This window comes from Danio rerio, chromosome 5 (assembly GCF_052040795.2).
Source record: "Danio rerio strain M-AB ecotype USA chromosome 5, GRCz13ab, whole genome shotgun sequence".
NCBI lineage: Eukaryota > Metazoa > Chordata > Actinopteri > Cypriniformes > Danionidae > Danio > Danio rerio.
The window spans coordinates 7,843,468-7,858,330 of record NC_141025.1 but is presented as its reverse complement, the minus strand read 5'-3'; the positions used below and the strand labels follow the sequence as shown (position 1 = coordinate 7,858,330).

Below are 14,863 nucleotides of genomic sequence, written 5' to 3'. Positions count from 1 at the left end.
TTACAGTAAAAAGCCAGGCTTATTTGGGTGAGTCAGGTTTATTAATGGTGGATTCGGTTTCATGAATCAAATTTATAATAGTTTAAACTCTGTTACACTGGCAACTTATGCTGGGAAACTAGCCTGGTCTTAAGTTCAAGCTATAATATATATATATATATATATATATATATATATATATATATATATATATATATATATATACACACACACACACACACACACACACACACATGTATGTATGTATGTATGCATGTATGCATGCATGCATGTATGTGTGTGTGTGCGTGCGTGTGAGGCGAGGCAGTGGGTAGTGCTGTCGCCTCACAGCAAGAAGGTCACTGGTTCGAACCTCGGCTCAGTTGGCGTTTCTGTGTGGAGTTTGCATGTTCTCCCTGCCTTTGCGTGGGTTTCCTCCGGGTGCTCCAATTTCCCCCACAGTCCAAAGACATGCGGTACAGGTGAATTGGGTAGGCTAAATTGTCCGTGGTGTATGAGTGTGTGTGTGAGAATGTGTGTGGATATTTCCCAGAGATGGGTTGCGGCTGGAAAGGCATCTGCTGCGTAAAAACTTGCTGGATTAGTTGGCAGTTCATTCCGCTGTGGCGACCCCGGATTAATAAAGGGACTAAGCCGACAAGAAAATTAATAAATATATGTGTGTGTGTGTGTGTGTGTGTGTGTGTACGTATGTATACATTAATTAACATCTTTAATACATAAACAAGAAAAATAAATAATAAAATTCACTTAAAATTTTATTTTGATTTTTTTTTTCCTCAAAATTTTATTTAATATTTTCCCTCAACATATTAATTTGGTATTATTGATCATTGGTTTCTCTTGCCTTGTTTCTATGTTTTTATATTCTGTCTTTTTTTTTTTACCTTGTCTTACGTACAGCACTTTGGTCAGTCTTGTGACTGCTTTTAAATGTGCTCTATAAATAAATGAACCTGAACTTGGGTGTTCTAATTTTTGGACTGTGATCTTTAGTTTATTTTTTGTTAGATTCGTTCAAAATTTAGCTTTTGCTTTTTGCACATGGATATTATTGTAAAGCTTCCTGTAGAAAATATTAATTTAAAGGAGAGATCTGTGGCCAAAAGAGAGAGATCACAACATAATTGATGCATCTACACCCCTCCTTTGCGACAATAATGTGCACGAGCAGTTATGTAGATCATTTAAACTGAACTCAGATTAGTCAGATCAAATGATCTTTAACTTGCTGTTATGGAACCAGTTTAAGCGTGGACGTTTAGTTCGGCTCATTGAAGTCAGGTTTTTGACTTTAATCCCCGCGTTTTTTAAACCACTTATATGAAACAGCCCCCTGGTTTGTGTTCTGTAAACAAGTGAAATCTCAAATTGCAAACTCAAACCTGGATATTTAATCTCTGGCAATGTCAGCACTGCTGTTTCCTCATCTAGTTTCAGCATTGCTTCAGCTTCTCTAAAGTGCATAACATTTCTCTGATCTCAGGTAAGTCAAACGGCAGGCAGGTGACGCTTCACACTGAGCATGCTCACTGCGCACTGCTGCGGCCGACAGATTGTGTCACTTCCTCTCCCAGCAGGAAGTGGAAGTGGGTGAGTGAGCAGTAATAAGGCGGCGCGGGAGCGGATCAGGGAGGTTTAATCAGGCACGGCGGAGCAGGACTCAGACGGTTCATCCATCTGTCCACATAACAAACTTTTCACCTTCACAGAGAGCATGTTTATCTGCGTGACGGAGGACGAGACCAGCTCCTGGACTTATCTACACTAGGTGATATTGTAAGAAAACGATCAAAATATCATGTTTCATATCATTCGATAATTATTGAATATTTTGAATAATACATTTAGGAATATTAGGATTTATTTAACCACTTCACTTTAATTTACCAGTAATTTAATAGTCAAAAACAAAAATATTTAGAAAAAAAATCTGATCGCTTTAAAATAAAATAAATGTTAAAGAGACTCAAACTTTATTAATGAAATGTGGTGATATGGCATTTGTTGGACGGTTGACTAAAATGGGAACAGAAGGAGATACCTCGTACTATAATTATATAAATTTGCTCCAAAATTGGTGTAAAAAGTTCACTGGAGATAAATTTTAATACAACCAAGGAGATGATAATTAGCAGAAATAAACTAGTGCTTAGTCTAGGGTTGAAACCTCTGGTCCTTAAGGGACATGAAATAGAGACAGTAGGGTATATGCAGAGCTAGTGCTGTTCCCATGCTGATACACTTCCGGTGACCTGTTATTGTGAACTTTTTTCCATTTTATACGGTTCCTTATACAGCATCCATGTTGTAATGTCATTAAAATACATGCAGTTAAATAAACTTTAGCATTTATTTAGTTGTTCAAGCGTAAAACGAGACAAAAAGCTGTTTACTCGCACGCGCCCGTCAGAATCGGCAGGCTAACGCAGAAGAATATACTGGGTTAAAAATAACTGTTCATATTATAAAGATATGGCGGGGGAAATGTAATTTAATGCAGTTCTTCTTGTACAATCTGAGACCCACTTTAAATCGGACATCACTCAGCCAGTGGAGATCGCTGATTTTTAAAGAAAACAGACTTTAAACGCACCGGATTTTGCATTGACATTCAATTCGCCGGAAGCGCTTAACCCAGGTTACTGGCAAATTAAAAGTCCTATTAGCATGCTTCGGCATATACCCCATTGGCCGTTTTAAATATTTAGGAACACTTATTGATAGTGGATTAACATTTGCTGCAAATGCAGAGTGCATTTTTTAAAAAGCAATGCAGAGATTATATCTCATTAGGAGGTTACAACAATTTGGTGTGAGTCAAGATGTCCTTGAGATGGTATACAAGAACTTGGTTGAAAGTGTTGTGAGTTTTAACATGATTGCATGGTATGGACTGTTGCCAATTAAGGAAAAGCAAAAACTGTGTCGAGTAGTAAAAATTGGCAGTACAATTGTAGGTAAAGCGCAAAAACAACCAAATGAAATTTATTCAAAGAGAATTAGACAAAGCACACATCATTGTTGAAGATTGTTCCCATCCCTTGAATATCAAATTTCAGCTCTTGCCATCAAAAAGACGTTTTAGGCAACCTCAAGTAAAGAAAAATGTATATCAAATGTTCTTTGTGCCGAGTGCCATAAGAATTTTAAATACTGGGTTTTAATTATGTTTAGGGTTTTAAATTGAGTTTTTTAATGCGATATATGTGACGATGTTGAATGTATTCGTTTTGAATGTTTTTTCTGTGATGTGTGAAATGTGAACGCTGATGTGGTTGTGTGGTGAAGCCAAAGATACATTTCCACTTGTGGACAATAAAGAAAGTAAAATGTTCAACAGTAAAGCATAAATAGGGAACAATCCTAGCAAACTTTAAGGTGTCAATATTAATGATACATTAAACCTCAAACTCTGTCAACAAAACAAGTTACGAGAATTAAATCTGAGATTTCAAGTAAAAGGAATCAACCATCATTATTCAAATACATACTGCAACATTACAAATTGTGAAGTTGAATGACTATATTACCCGCTATGCTAAAAATGTTCAGATGGGGAGCTAGTGGTTGGGACGCACAAGAAAAGAAACCAAAAAGCCACTCAGATGACATCCTTATTTATTTACAATCTCCTCACTGCTGCTATACGGCACTTTTTTCATATGTATTGATATCCTAACCTGAAGTGACAAGTTTGCGAGTGGATTCCTTGACCATTTACAATGGACTTTGTGCTTGCATTCCCCTGGCGTCTTTCTTAACTAGGTGACTATCAAGCGTTTTTTCAGAGGATCACAATGAACAAACCATAGCTGCGATTCTGATACAAGCTTATGGAAAAAAGTATGTTGTTGTCTGAGGTAATTAGTCTGCCGTTACTGAAAAGTGTATTTTCCATACAAACTGTGAAGCAGATTGATTAGTTCTACTTGCATGAAAATTGCAGTGCACTCAGGGCATTCAGAAAAATTTATAGGTTTTCAACAAGGTGTGGCTGGAAAATGCACACAGTTCTAGTATTAATCAGTACTGAATTATAAAAAAAATAATAATAATACTTTTCCACTAACATTTGAGCGATGTTGATACGTACTTAAACAGCAGTGATTAGCCATATAATGTAAAAAATCCTGGGTTCCACACAAATCACTAGTGTTGGGACAACATGAAGAATGTAACGGATCACAAATCTCACAGTTTGGATCACACTACGGTTTTTGAGTCACGGATTGGACCATTTTTCAGATCAGCAAAAAAGGAGACGACAAATGTAATTTCCTTTCCATTTATACAAAGTATTACTGCAAAAAAAAAAAAAAAACATTGCTCTTTACAAACAGAACTTAAAAAATAAATAAATAAATAAATAAAAATCAAGAAATGGCCAGCTGAATCAAAGGAAAAGATTCAATAATGTGAAAAATGATCTACTGTTGCTGAAAATGGTAACTAGAGAAATCTAACATCTTCTATAAAAAAATCATATTTATTTTCAATAAATGATTCACTAATTCACACAAGGCTTCATGTTTCATTATACTGTAGGTGTATCAGTTTTGAAAACCCATTCAGTGACACAATTTTGATGGTTTTGCTGCCACCTGTTGGTTACACAATGTAATTGCTACAACATTCACTTGCGTCAAGTTCCATTAAACAGTGATTTTAATCTACCATGAACATCAGGGTTTATAAGAGAACTATAAACAGTTCTCCCAGTACTTCTGTCTTATTAAATAGTTTGTAACTCACTGAAAATGTGTTTGACCGAGAGAGATTCACTTTTTACACAGATTTGAATGCAGCGCTTTGAAGGATTAATAAACAAGTCATAAAAGCAAGTCATCATTTATCATTTATGTAGCGCAGGTTTGAATTGAGATCACGATCTTTAAAATGTTTAATTGTGAAGCTTTACACTGAATGCATTAATGCGGGGTAAACAAACAGTGACATAAAACACCTTTTATTGATAACCTAAGAAAGCATTTAGGTCCCACCACAACTTTTGCCTTCATCATTAAATTTTACAGGGAAGTCTAAATGCTTTCATACATGTGATTTGAATGACGTGAGAGGCAATCTCTCTACAATTGTTATAAGTGTTGGATTAGCCTGCAAGTTCAAAAAAAGTAATTAATCTGCAGATCCAAACTGTGGGATGCGATCAACCGTAATCCATTACACCCCTACCCAACACAAAGACAGATCAGCTGATCGAGGCTGCTTAAAAATGCTCCAGTGTCATTGTAACTGTGTTTGCATTCGGTGGTAAACTGATGCCCTTCACAGCCAATCACAGTTACTGTTGTTGAGAACACAATGGCCATTCAGCAGAGTTTAACAATGTGCTCAACAGCGCTCAAATGTTAGCAGGAAATAGACATTTTAAAAATTTCAGTATTGATTGGTACCAAACTCAATTTTGACAACACTATAAATGTACTAGAAAGACAAGGTTCCCACTCTATAGCCCTATTCGGACAAGACTAGTTTTACCAGGGTTTCTGCAGATATCATAAATGTCAATTTTAAGACTTTAACACCTTTTTAAGACCATTAAGTATTAAATTTAAGACCTATATCACAATATCAAAAACACGCAAACACAAAGAGAAAATGCAAAAATCACAAAATTAGTGGTAAAATAAAAGTTTTCAAATTGAACAGCACTGAAGACAGGTTATATGCACCATTGAACTAGAAAAAAAAACAAATAAACAAACAAACATCTTAAGGCATTACTTTCGCCTCGCGCCACATCACGCAACAGACAAGGCTTTTATACTTGCTGCGTTCGCCATTGAGACTCTTTAAAATGACAGAGGGCGGTGAAAAGAAACTGACTGTAAAATCAGACGGATAAAAAGAGAAGTAGAACGTTTCTGGAACTACGTCATATCATTAATATCATTGAAGATTTTTAAACTAATGTTTTATTATTTTTTATAATTTATTATAAAGATTTTTATAACAATTCAAGATTTTTCAAATCAAACTTTGATGCACATACTTTTGTTCATATCCCGGACAGTTCTACCTTTTAAAGTTGCTCTGCAACAGAACATGGGTTGCTCTACAATTATATTTTTTTATATGGCAATAGTAAAAGCATGCTTACTAAAAATGCAGATGTTTTTTTTTTTTTTTTTGTCCACTTAAGAGTTCACATATTACTGGCTGGTTATTTTCTGTTCTATACTTGTGCTAAAAAAAGCAATAATGGTCCCACATTCCTGACCATTATTACCAATAAAGCCTTGAAATTGGGCATCCGGTAGCCAATAGGTTCATATATTCCTTTCCAGTTATCAAAAACATAATTTGTTACTTAACTTTAGTTTGTAACTTGTAAATTGTCTTAAATTCATAATTGTAATGTATACATCGGTATAAAAACCTATGAATGGTGGAAAAACATATTCTGTAATATTAAAACCACTTGGACCTCCACTTTTGCATGGCATCTTTTTTGGTTTTAACAAACTTTTCCCTCAGGTTTTTCCAAACTTTTACAAAAACTTTCCTTTTTTCCCACGGCTGTTGCAATTTCTAGCCAAGTTAATTATTGGTCATCTAGTTCTCCCTATGATCATGCATGGACGGATCATAAAGATGTCTGTACAGTTGTACCCTTTTCAAACAAAATCTCTTCAAAGCGTTTCAAATTCAACTCAAAGGAAACGCAGCGCCACACAAACTGTTCGCTCAAGTCTTTAAAAATTCTGTCAGCCGAAATCATGTTGCGCGCTCCAAAGGCGAACTACCACAAACACAGCGATGACGTCACATTCGCTGCGATGAGATTCACTGAGTTCAATAACAAAGCTGATTGGCTATAGCATGTTGGTCTCATTTGTAGTTGTAATACTAATACTAATAATTTATTAGTAAAATAAAGAACTAAACGCCATAAAAAACTAGCAACAACAACAAAAGAGAGTTTAAATGAGCATTAGATGTAGAGTTACATGGACATCGGAAAAATAAGAACTGTGCAAAATATTTAAGACCTAGAACAGCAAATTTAAGACTTTAAGGCCCCGCGGAAACCCTGTTAACTGGAGGACCTTAGAAATATCAGATTCTGACAGGATCAAAATCAATGTAGGAATTTCTGTCATCTGATATCTCACTTAAAATTCCAGATCAAATCACCACAATATCTGCATCTCTAAAGTGGGAGGATAATCTAAAAGTTATTCTTAAGAAATCTCATCAATGGTTGTGTGTTTTGTTTTGCAAATACATTAAAAATGACAGTAACTTCACTTGAGTACCAAATGTAGCTACTTCTTGCTGCTGAAGTTTGAAATGCATTTCTATTTACTAATGATATCCAAGTGTGAAGTGTTTGTCATATTCCTTCTGCTTGAAAAAATAATTTAGTCGGAACACCTACAATTCAGCATTGCAATGCCCAAAACTACCAAAGTAAAAGGAAAATGTTTTTTCCAGCTTGTGTCAATATTATGATAAAACTGTATAAACTATAAAAGGCTCAGCAATTATTGCAAAAAGATAATTTGATGCTATCAGGAGCTCATACGAAGAGGAACTAGCTGCATTGTACCTTTGAAAATGAAATCCAGTGTTTAGTTCTTAGCAGATTCTGTAACATAATTGCAGCTTCTGGATACAAGATCTCATTTACACAAATTTCATCCAATCTGCTGTGTTTACCGAGCATGTTGATCCAGGAGCACGTCCTAATCTCGTCGAGTGATGCACGTCAGCTGCTTTCATCATAAAAACTGATGCTTTATGACAGTAGAACATCTGAAACATGAGAAAACGCTGCTGTAATATCCTGGAGAAAACCTAACACAAGCAATTGAACACTTTTTAAGAGATGCAGATGGAAAAACAGAAGGAAGTATAGGAGCAAACAAACATTTAAGGCACATAATATGAAGCAAGGAGCTTCCCTGATACATTTCTGATTCATAAACAAGTGACAAACAACCAGATTAAGTGATGCTTTTGGTGAAAGTGTCATATTTAAGTAATGCATTAAATTTAACAGATTGATGCAGTTAACTAATCTGAACAAATACTTTTTGAAAATAAAATTACTGAAATTAAAATCAAAAGATGTTTCCCAGAGATGGGTTGCGGCTGGAAGGGCATCCGCTGCGTAAAAACTTGCTGGATAAGTTGGCGGTTCATTCCGCTGTGGCGAGCCCGGATTAATAAAGGGACTAAGCCGACAAGAAAATGAATGAATGAATGAAATTTAAAAGATATTAATATCCAATACTAAAAAAGTAAAATATATATTTTAAATATTTTATTTATAAAACATATATTCAAAATATATTCAAAAACACTTTTTAATGATAATAGTACAGAGATTTGAAAGTAAATTTGAATAAATGCAATTTAAAAAACATGATTACTGGCATAAAATCAATGCAAATTATTAATATAACATTGTGCCATGATGCATTATGTTTAAAAACATTACTATTTTTTCTATCACGTTGGTTTTATACTGTATATCACTTTGAAAATAATAATAATATTATACATATCCCACAAGCAACGGAAACATACACTCACCGGCCACTTTATTAGGTACACCTCAATAGTACTGGGTTGGACCCCCTTTTTGCCTTCAGAACTGCCTTAATCCTTCCTGGCATAGATTCAACAAGCTACTGGAAATTTTCCTCAGAGATTTTGCTCCATATTGACATTATGGCATCATGCAGTTGCAGCAGATTTGTCGGCTGCACATCCATGATGCGAACGTCCCGTTCCACCACATCCCAAAGTTTCCCTTATGGATTGACATCTGGTGACTGTGGAGGCCATTTGAGTACAGTGAACTCATTGTCATGTTCATAAAAACAGTTTGAGATGATTCACGCTTTGACATGGTGCGTTATCCTGCTGGAAGTGGCCATCAGAAGATGGAGACACTGTGGTCATAAAGGGATGGACATGGTCAGCAACAATATGCAGGTAGGCTGTGGCTTTGACACAATTCTCAAATGGTACTAATGAGCCCAAAGTGTGCCAAGAAAATATCCCCAACACCATCACACCACCACCACAAACCTGAATAATTGATAAAAGGCAGGATGGATCCATGCTTTCATTTTGTTGACGCCAAATTCTGACCCTACCATCTGAATGTCACAGCAAAAATCAAGACTTATCAGACCTTCTCTATCTATCTGACTTATCAACGCTCCTCTAATCTTCTATTGTCCAATTTTAGTGAGCATGTGTGAATTGTAGCCTCAGTTTCCTGTTCTTAGCTGACAGGAACGGCACCTAGTGTGGTCTTCTGCTGCTGTAGCACATCCGCCTCAAGGTTGGACGTGTTGTGTGTTCAGAGATGCTCTTCTGCAGACCTCGGTTGTAACGAGTGGTTATTTGAGTTACTGTTTCCTTTCTATGAGCTGGAACCAGTTTTGGCCATTCTCCTCTGACCTCTGGCATCAGCAAGGCATTTGCACCCACAGAACTGTCACTCACTGGATTTTTTTCTTTTTCTGACCATTCTCTGTAAACCCTAGAGATGGTTGTGTATGAAAATCCCAGTAGATCAGCAGTTTCTGAAATACTCAGGCCAGCATGTCTGCCACCAACAATCATGCCACGTTCAAAGTCAATTAAATCAACTTTCGTCCCCATTCTGATGCTCGGTTTGAACTGCAGCAGATCGTCTTGACCATGTCTATGAGATGCTGCCATGTAATTGTCTGATTAGAAATTTGCATTAAAGGGCAGCTGGACAGGTGTACCAAATAAAGTGGCCGGTAAATGTATATACACAGACATCAAAACATAAATAAATTAACCAATAAGTTTCTCTGTAAGAGTTTTGACATTTATACTAACAAATAACCGAGTTGGTCGAGGTTTTTGAGTGAAAAAAGCATACTTTTAGCATGATTTTTTTCTGATTTGCTTTTTTTTAGTTTCCAAATTATTGCTGATTTAAAAACATGTCTTCTGAAAACAGGATAGATGCATGATATTTGAAGTGAATTATTGAGTGATATTATTGGAGTGTATTTACCACCACAACAGATTGCATGGTAATTTTGGGTACTACAGTATACACAGTAAAATAGGATTTTGTCTATGAAATAAAGTATAAACCAAATGTTTTAAAGAGACACGCTGTAATTATCAGTCAGTTTCCATACTTTTGTGCTTTGTGTATTTACGGTTGTGAACTGCATTATGGGATGTTGATCTCTGCTCTGTCGACTTTTGATGTTGTAAATTCAACTCTACACTTTAACAAAGTGGCTTTTACTGACATTTTAATAGTTTGAAACAATAAAATACATTAGAAATAATATAAAGAGAAATAAACCTGTAAAATAACAGAAAATGTAGGCTACTGGCAGATTTGTACAAGGGTTTTGTAGAGTAATACAGGCTACAACACCAACCCAGACAATATACTACTTTAAACTAATAAAAATGCTCACAAAAGTCACTTTTTTCCAACTTTTTTAAGGTTAAAATTTCTCAGAAGAAAGATCAAGGTCTCATAATGCGATTCAAAAGCATAAACAAACCGGAGGAAATACAAAATATAAGTCACAAAATACGGAAAACTGCTAATCTACAGGTATTGTTTACAGTACAGGGACAAAAAGTAACCGTTTAAAACACTCACGTGGCGTAAAATGCTGAGATACTGTGGTAAATAAGCAGGACGTAGTCTGGAGGGTTTAGTGGTGAGTCAGTCTTCATGCGGCGTCGCGCTGTTTGTCAGACCGCAGGCCGGAGGAGGAGAGCCAGCTGGCGGACACACTGACCTGTGTTAGAGGACTGGATCTGGCAATGTGTCCCGTGTGTGGGTCAGGGTCATTATTACTGCACACGCCACCAACAACTCAATAAGACGTACAGTCACACCAATGCCAAACTGACGTTCTGTTATATTAGACTGCGAAGCGAGTTTTGTTGCCTGTCAGTTTAATTGTGCACGCGCTCTAAGCAGGGTGGATTCTGATTGGCTGTCAATTGAATTGGTCGTCAGGTGGAAATAATTCTAATTTCCTAGCAGCCAAAGAAAGTCGCTGTTAGGGATGGGCGATATTATATATTTTTGTTTCAGATCCGATGCTAAGTATTTCAAGACAAGTATCATCGATACCAATACTTAGGCTAAGTGAAATATTTTATATTGATTTATAAAAATGATTATCGCCTTTATAATTATTATTAATATTAATAAATAAAACACAAGACGCATGATTACATTTATTAAAACTACAGAACTATAATTTACAAAATAGCACCATATATAATGAAAAATAAATACACTGCACCAACCTTGTTTAATTAAAAAAAATTAAATAGTAAAATCTCTCCCATGCTTCTTGTAATAGCTGATGCTCTTTGGGAGTCATCTAAGAAATATAATATGTATTTTTAAAGCCGTGTTACTGGCATTTAAAAACCTATAATAGTACATCTCTCCCAACCGTTACATGTACTAAACTTTGTATTTTATTTGATAAACAAGTTTATTTAAAACTATTTATACTAAACTACAAAAATATTTTAATCAAGTAAAATAACTTCAGATACTTCGTTTACATACAGTCATGATGACCACGGATCCGCTTTCGATTTTTGCAACCTGCGCTGGGTGTGTGTGGAGTCTGTACTGTGAGCTAACATTGACCTCTTAGTGGAGATACAGCGAAAAAAATGTTATAGTTCTCATTCGTGTTCCTATTTAAATGAATATATAATATGTGATGCTATAACTATTGAAACATTCTAAAATGTCTGATCACTCAGTAAGAAACCCCCCCCCCCACCCCACCCACCCCACTCCTACATTTAGATTTTTCATTTGATTATATTAAATAACAGATGTGTCACTTTCAAAACGCACACATCTATAATGAAAGCATTTGATTGCGTCACTAACTTTTATGCTCATTTAAGACTAAATTTGTTTACAAAAAACATCAAAATCGACATGATTAGATATTATTATTATTATTATTATTATTATTATTATTATTATTATGTGTATATGTCTGTTGAAACATGCACCCAAAACCCAGTGTGTCCACTTTCGCGTGTACAGAATCCATTTGGGAAACAGCGTATTTATCACTATGGAGCTCGACTGACAGTCACGCTCTGCTATATGACTGTTTTGAGGATTGCATAGAGGAGGCGACAGCGCCTGTAATGGAAAAGAAGGGAAGTTTTGCCATTTTATATTTATTTCAAAGTTTTTTCATACCTAAATAAAATGAAAGCACAGAACAGATTCACATTTAGGAGCAGGGGGCGCCCTCTGGTGGTTTGGCGGTATGGGTTGCATACAGGGAGGATCGGCTCTTTGATGTTCATAACCAACCTTCATAGAAAGATTAAAAATACAGGAAATATATGGGAAAATACCTTTATGGGATGATAGCGGGATAGAATAGTAAATTACGGGAGAATCCTGAAAAAAAGGGTTGACAGGTATGTATAAAGGGTTGACAGGTATGTATAAAACATACAGTACGTAAATACATATAAATGTTCAGACTCTTTTTTTAATATAAATATTAATAACTTTCAAGATTTAAGATTATGATCTTCTGAAAAGGATCCATAGGCTGCGCCCATTACATCACTACTCATGTACATAGGCTAGTGCTACATTTGAATTTACAACATGACCATAAGAAACCGGCAGGCAGTGGGCCAAACCACTGTGTATGAGGGGGAACTGTTTCTAAATGCATTTTAAAAAATGATAAATGCAGTTTTTTTTTTAATTTAGACAATTAATTTAGCTATACATATGTAACAGAGGCCAGCTAGTAAGTGCTCCTCACTCACTCCTCTGACCTCTAAAGGTGCTCTTTAGCCTCCTTGTTAGAGCAACTGACTCCCATGCGGAAGGTCACCAGTTCGATCCCAGCTCAGGGCGGGTTGGATGGCATAGAAAAGGTGGAGTTCCACATACATATATTTTTCACAATAGAGAGTGCGGGGTTTTTTATATATATTTATTTTTAGACAATCCTCAGATGAGAGAGGACATGTTCACCTCGGGATTTACGCACGTGGGTGCGCCGCAAATCAAAAGCATCAGAATAGCAGCGCTTTAATAAATGGCTTTAGCAGAAGGCATCGTGCATATCAAAAACAGGCAAAGAAAAAGATTAATATTAATCAACATATCCCAGATTTTTAAAGAACTTTTATAGATGTAACCACCTTTGTAATCTTTAACATTTTCAAAAGAAACTGTAATTTAATTACACATTTTTCTCAGTAACTGTAACGAATTACTGTTACTTTTATTTTGTAATTAAAATATGTAACGCCGTTACATGTAACTAGTTACTCCCCTACACTGCGTATGTTCTATATAATATGAATGTGATTTGCATGAATGGAACTCATACATACTACATCCGCCATTTATCATTATCACATGACCTATCTGTCAGTTGCATCGCTTCACTCCAATTCCTGAATTCTCTCACGGTGCATGATGGGATAGCGTAGCATCCATCGGATGCACACTACAGAGTCTCATTGGAAGTAGTAGGTTTTCCGGGTCTCACCGTTTTTCAAATGCTTTTCAGATATACTACTCAGCTTGCATACGGTTTTAAATCTTGGCTACTATATAGTATGAAAGTATGCGATTTGGGATGCAGTCATCTTGGGTAATCTTAGGCAGGGCCGTGCAGAGACCATCCAAAGGGCATGTGCAGGAGAAATTTTTTGAAGAGCGGGGGGGGGGGGGGGTTGTTGTTGTTGCGCGCGTTCTGAAGAGCGGGGTGGGGGGGGGGGGTTGTTGTTGCGCGCGTTCTGAAGAGCGGTGTTGTCGCGCGCCTACTGAAGGGCGGGACCGAGGGTGTGCCGCGTCGCGGGGGCACTTTTCATCATTTTGGAAGGGCACTTTCTATCCAAGACTTAAAAGGGCATGTGCACTGCACAGGTTGAGCCCTATGTGTGCACGTGCCTGATCTTAGGACACAGTGGTAGTATGGAAGCCGTTCCCGCCTCTGAGTTAAAAACAATAACTCAATTCTGACCTTTTCTCTCAGAATTGTGAGATGTAAACTCTAAATTGAGTTATTACGTCAGAATAATGTTATATAAAGTCAAAATTCTGAGATATAAAGTCGCAACTCCGAGTTATAAAGACCGAAATTCTGTTTCTGTTCAGTAAAAGTGTCAACCAAACACTGTGTCGCTGCCTTTATTGGGAAAATTGGGCTCTCGAGACCAGTTAACAAAGCAGAGAGATGAAGAAAGAGTCTTTAATAATCTATTTAGCACGATCGCATCACAGCAAGAAGGTCGCTGGTTCGAGCCCCAGCAAGGTCAGTTGGCGTTTCTGTGTGGAGTTTGCATGTTCTCCCCGTGTTGGCGCGGGTTTCCTCTGGGTGTTTCGGTTTCCCTCACAGTCTAAAGACATGTGGTACAGGAGAATTAAATAAACTAAAATGGGGTGTGTGTGAATGAGTGTGTTTGGGTGTTCCACAGTAATGGGTTCCGGCTGGAAGGGCATCCGCTGTGTAGAACAAATGCCAGAATAGTTGCCGGTTCATTCTGCTGTGGTGACCTCTGAAATAGAGAATTTTTGTCACAAAATTGTAAGAAGCTAAATTATCATATGCATTTATTCATATGACAAAACATGTCTTTTTGACTCGAGAAGGTCCATACTGACTCTAAAGGCAGATACTGATAAGAGCAGGGCCTGGTGTGTGGACTTTGAGGGTTTTATGATGTGGTCAATTGTTGATTGGTCAGTTTGATTTTCTCAGTATTTGGGCTTTAGTCACATTATCAAGAAAGATACAAAATAGGTGGTAATATCGGGCCCTGGCTCTTTTTGCCTGCCCTTTCT

At 36.6% G+C, this 14,863-nt stretch overlaps 2 protein-coding genes across 9 annotated transcripts in view; both read right to left on the bottom strand.

Annotated features, from left to right (window-relative positions):
* Nucleotides 1–10,925, bottom strand: part of unc5ca (unc-5 netrin receptor Ca) — a 473,679-nt gene extending 462,754 nt beyond the window's left edge. For 6 of the 7 annotated variants that reach the window (XM_087253139.1, XM_087253140.1, XM_087253141.1 and 3 more), the window contains exons 1-2: nt 10,649–10,925; nt 7,687–7,782 (exon numbers count right to left, since the gene is read on the bottom strand). The gene's annotated coding sequence lies outside the window, so the exon portion shown is untranslated. Of the gene's footprint in view, nt 1–7,576; nt 7,783–10,648 lie in introns of all 7 variants that reach the window. The other variant, XM_087253142.1, reaches the window with a different exon arrangement.
* The window catches only part of smad4b (SMAD family member 4b), a 724,234-nt gene that overhangs the window by 549,923 nt on the left and 159,448 nt on the right, over nt 1–14,863 (bottom strand). The gene's annotated exons all lie outside the window — the stretch shown is intronic.